Source organism: Rhinolophus sinicus, chromosome 8 (assembly GCF_057876585.1).
Source record: "Rhinolophus sinicus isolate RSI-liver-muscle chromosome 8, RSI-T2T, whole genome shotgun sequence".
NCBI classification, from domain to species: Eukaryota; Metazoa; Chordata; class Mammalia; order Chiroptera; family Rhinolophidae; genus Rhinolophus; species Rhinolophus sinicus.
Window position 1 is genome coordinate 17,262,325 of NC_142508.1, and position 5,104 is coordinate 17,267,428.

The window sequence follows — 5,104 nt, forward strand, 5'->3', positions numbered from 1 at the left end:
AGGAAATAAGGATACCGCCCAGGCCAACCCGGGAGAAGGTGTGATGATGGTGGTGGGGTGCTTCACTTGTACAGGTAGAAAAGCCTAGTTTGAAGCCCAAACCCAGGGTCCCAGGAGAAAGACTGAGGCTGCCCCTGACTCAGTGTCCCTGTCACCAGCCTGTTTGGCCTCATCCCCTCAGAATGAAGCTGAGCTCAGGAAAAGAGTACCCAGTGAGTCACACTGTGCACCCCCCTAGTCTGACTCAACCAAGGTGATGAGTGGGAAGGGAGAAACTACCCTGTCCTAGCAGGGAGCCCCCTGGGCAAGGTGCCCGTTTTGGCCACAGGGCAGATCCTTCCAGTGAAAGGGCGGGTTAGCCAGACAAAGAGGGAGAGCCCTGCTCAGGGCAGCCAAGGGGAAATGTGACAGGGGCTGGTGGGCAGAGAGAGCCCAAGGGAGCAAGCCAGGAAGCCTAGGCAGGACTGGGCTCGGGATAAGCAAAGGGCGAGGGAATGGTGACAGCAAGGAAGCTTGAGGCAGTCAAACAGGAGCTGGCCTGGGATGACAGAGCTATAGAATATACTTATATAGGCAGAGAATACAAATTCCATAATTCTGTAGCATGCATGTGGTCCATGTCCCCTGGTATTCCCTTTGCGCTGTATTTCCTCAGCTTTCCCATTCTTCAAGAACAAGTAAGTTTGGGCCAGACATTCCCCAACTCAAGCTGTGTCATAATTGAAGTTTGGGAAGGTTCTGGGACCTTCGAGGTATATCATTCTACCTTATTCCTCTTCTACCCCCAGGTAGAAGAGGGATAGCGGGCCGTCTCCCAAGGACAGAATGAGGGCAATCTCCGTTATGGAGCTCAGAAAGAAGTTCCTGGGTTTTGTGGGCGGGAGTGCTTGTGTGAAAGGGGTCCATGAATGATTTCTTTCCCTTCTCATTAGGTAGGGAGGGGGAGGAGTAGAGAAGGGGCCAGAAACAGAAAAGAGAACTGCTGTGTGTGGCTTGTGAGGGGGGAGCTCTGGGGGCCCTGATAGTGACAGGCAAGGTATAAATAGCTTGGGCCCTGCGGCTCATGTTCTGTCGGCTGCCTGTGACGAGGTGCTCAGGAATTCCACTCTCCTACTGGCACCCCCCTTCCCTATCTCCAGAATTCTCATTCCCCCATGCCACCTGTGTCCCACGGCCAAAACCAACCACCAGGCATCAGTGTTGACCGTCCACTTTAGAGGCTGAGCTCTCCTGTGGAGAGATGCCCAGCTCCTGGGGACACATGACACATAGCTGGGTCTCACAAGGGAAGTGTGTGTGTGTGTGTGTGTGTGTGTGTGTGTGTGTGTATGTAAAAATGGCAGACTTCTGACACCCAACCTGAGGTGCCAGCTCAGGATTCAGCGATGTCTTGAAGGCCTGATGAAGAAACTGAGGTACAGACCTGAGAAAGGATAGGTTCCTCTCTCTGAGCTGCTGGGGAGAAGAGAAAGGGGTAAAATGGGTTTCCTTGGAGCCAACAGCCCCTTTACAAATCCTAGTGGCTCATAGTCCTGTTTTGGGGCATTACCTGGTGTGTCCCCCAGTCAGTTATGGTCCTCCGTTAAGGTGGGAGGGTACAGGGGGAAGCCAGTGAGTGGAGAAAGAAGTCTCTTCTCTCCCCCCTCTCATTCCCTCTCTCCAAGAGAGGTCCGTAAGCGGCCCCTGAGGAGTAAGTGAATGGTCTCAGTAGAGCAGGGTACCCAGTGCCAAGGATGGTTCCCAGCACCCTTCTTACCCCCCTTCCCCAGAAACCTGAGCCTGTTGCTCTCCAGGATAAATCGGGGCCTGACTCAGGCCCCAGCCAGCCAGTCCCAGCAGCCTGACCCAGGCGCAGGCTGGTGACTCAGCTCTCAATATAGCCCATGAGCCCAGGCCTCAGGCCTGGCCATGAGGGCTGGAACAGACCGTGCACAATGCTGGTCCTAGGGCCTGCCAAGTGGGGCCGCCTCCCTGAGGAAGGGCCAAGCCAGACAGGGGCACATAGTGGGGCTTACAGGGGGTTTCATCAGCTGAGTATTTGGGGTAACGCTGGCTGGGGCCATAGGCTGTTTATAGCCCCCTGACTCACCACCCGCTGACCTGTCTCAGAGGACCAGGTTGCCTGGCCTTTCACTTGGCCCTACTTCACCCATCAAGGGGTTCAGCAGCCACGGACAGTGGCCATAATTAACTTGGGCTAAGCAGAGTCTGAGTGAGCGGGTCCAATGGGCCATGTTTGAGAATCCTGTTTTTCTGGAGCCAGGGACATTTCCACAGTCACCTGTTGTGAGAGGAGGCTGGCCAGGCTCACAGCAGGTCCTTGGATCAATCGGTGATACTGACTGTGGCCCTGACCTGGGTGCCAGGGATGGTGGGGTTGGATGGAAAGATACATAGACTATAACCTTGGGCAGGTAATGTAACTCCTTTGGGTTTCAGTTTTCTCATCTGTAAAATGGAGTTAATGTTGTCATGGCAATTTTTTATGTATGAAGATGAAAGGAGGGAACATGTAAAATGATGCGTGTGTTGCCTGGCAGCTAATAGGTGATCAGAAAAAAAGTTCGTCTGCTTTCTCTGCTGGTCTCTCGGGGACCATCTGGGGTCGGGTGAGCGAGGCCTTCCTCCCAGCTCTGTCTCTATCCCTTGTAGAATCCACCGCCAGGATCTTCACACGACTCCAGTCTTCCCTTCCCTGAACCCTGAATCCACCTGCCAGAATCAGATCCAGGGTACCTCTGATCTTTAGAACCACCCACCCTGCTCCTTAATAGCAGTTGGTCCTTGACAGGAGTGGCAGGTGGTGTGCTCTAGCACGTGGCCTGGGAAGAGAAAGCCGAGGGGGGCTGTTGTGCTGGGAGAGCAGAAAAGCAGCAGTGACGCAGAGGGCAGTAGAGCGGGAGAGGGAGGCCCCTGATGCTGTTTTGAGTCCTTGGTTCTATCTGTACTCCAGCCTGGGTGCCTGCCTGCCTGTGGCTTCTAGGAGACACCCCTGTAGACTTAAAACAAGCGCAAGTGACTGTCTCACATTCAACCCGGAGAGACCTCTTTGATCTACTCTGGTAACAGTGTATGAATAAGGCTAGGAGTCAAAGCCTAAAGGGATGGAGAGGAGAGCACTCTAAAATGAGCCAACAGGAGCCAAGTGTCCTAAAGGGAAGAGCTCTGTACTCTAAGCAAAAATGCTCGGGAAAAACGGGACCATTTTCCTATCATTGCCCAGGCTCTAGATTTGGGCCTGGGAAGGACCTGATAAAGTCCCGACTGGGGGCCAACTGCCTACCCGACCGTGACCTCCACCTTGACTTCTAATTCCAAGTTAAATCAGTGATCTTCGATGGTAGGTAACCTTCCACTCTTTTTTTTCATTTTATTAAAATTTATTGGGGTGATAATGGTTCAGTCTTTCCCAGCCAACTGGTGGCCGGAGTAAAGTGAATAAAAAGCAGGGTTTCACTACACTTACCAGCAAGGGGCCAGTCGCCCCAGGTGAGTTGTGAAAGAATTTCTTCCATTAGGTTTACAACTGAGAACACACAATCTAATTGAGGGCAGTGCTTCTCAAATGTTACTGTGCCTAATAACTGGGGATCTTGTTAAAATGTGGATTCTGTGTCAGCAGGTCGGAGGTAGGGGCTGAGCTTCTGCCCTGCCAATCCTGACGCTGCTGGTCTGTGGACCCGTGGGAGTAGCTGGGGAGCTACGCACCCCTAGGTCAGCACTATCGTCACAGAGTCATTTAGAGGGAGGCAGAAGGGATGCGTGTCACTGCCCTCAATCTGGTTGGGTGTGGCCCTGTTTATAGGCACTGGCCTGGGCCTGCCGGGGTGGACTCCCAGTCCAGCCTTGTCACTCCTCTGGGCTGCACACAACTTAAAAACCTCCTAATTCAGGGTGGCCAGTTAGCTCAGTTGGTTAGAGTGCGGTGCTGGTAACACCAAGGTTGCCGGTTCGATCCCTGCATGGGCCACGGTGAGCTGAGCCCTCCTCAAGGAAAAAAAAACTTCTCCTAATTCTAAATGTTCTTGCTACTCTCGCTAGGAAAGGCCGGGGAAGAAATGAATTCATTTAGTGCTTTGCAGTGTCCACCACTCTACGTGCTCTATAGGTTGCTTTGGATTATTTGGGTGAATGAAACAGACTCCTGGTATCAGGTGGAAAGGAAACAGAGGTCCCAGGAAACCAGCAGTCATGGGGGCCATTCTGTCCATTGCGGCGTATGAACATACTTGGGGCCTTTTATATGGAGACATTCATGATCAGAACAACCAATCACAAGGACACTCATAAATTATCTTCATCATTCTGCTTGTCCCCACGGAGACTCTCTCCATCCTTTGTCCTGCTCTGAACTCCAGGAGGCTGACCTTGAAACGGCACCTGGGCACCTCTGCTCTCTGGCTCCCAATGGGATCAGCCAATAAGAGATACCAGCAGGAACCTGGCTGGTGGGAAGAGGGTGGGGGAGCACATAAACTCACTTCGTGGAGGCTTTGCCAAGAGCTGCAACCCCCTGTGCCACTGTGTGTGTCTGGGCTGCTTTTCAGGCCAACTCCTGCTTCCTCCCCTTTCCCATCAGGCCTGGCGTGGTGGCCACTCTCCACTGGTGCCTGGGGACTTCACTGTTCCTTACTGGTTCCCCTAGCTGCCTTCTGTACGTTGTCCCTTCATTAAACTTTTCAGTTGAAGCTTTTGAGTGTGCCACTGTTTACTGCCAGGACTAAGTGACTGACAAGTCATCTCTGAGAGCGAATCCCTGGAGATGTCAGGACTAAGCCACGAAGGCTCACACACTTACTTTCTCAGGGCATCCTTTCCACAGGAGACAGGTGTGGGCACAGAGCTTAAGGCAGGTCATGGGGCCCCCTCACATAAAGTACTTGGTTCGTTCCATTTCTCTGTGCTCAGATGAGGTCCTTGAGACAAGGTTAACAGGCCAGACCCACCGCCTGTGATTCAGCGGGCAGCACAAGGAGCCCAACTCGTTTCATTTGTAGGGTGAGAAATCGTACTTGGGAGCCAGACCCTTATGTGAGGGCTTAAGGGGAACCACTCCTTTCTGCTTGTGTTGCGAGGTATTTAACAAATAAAAAGCCACACACTC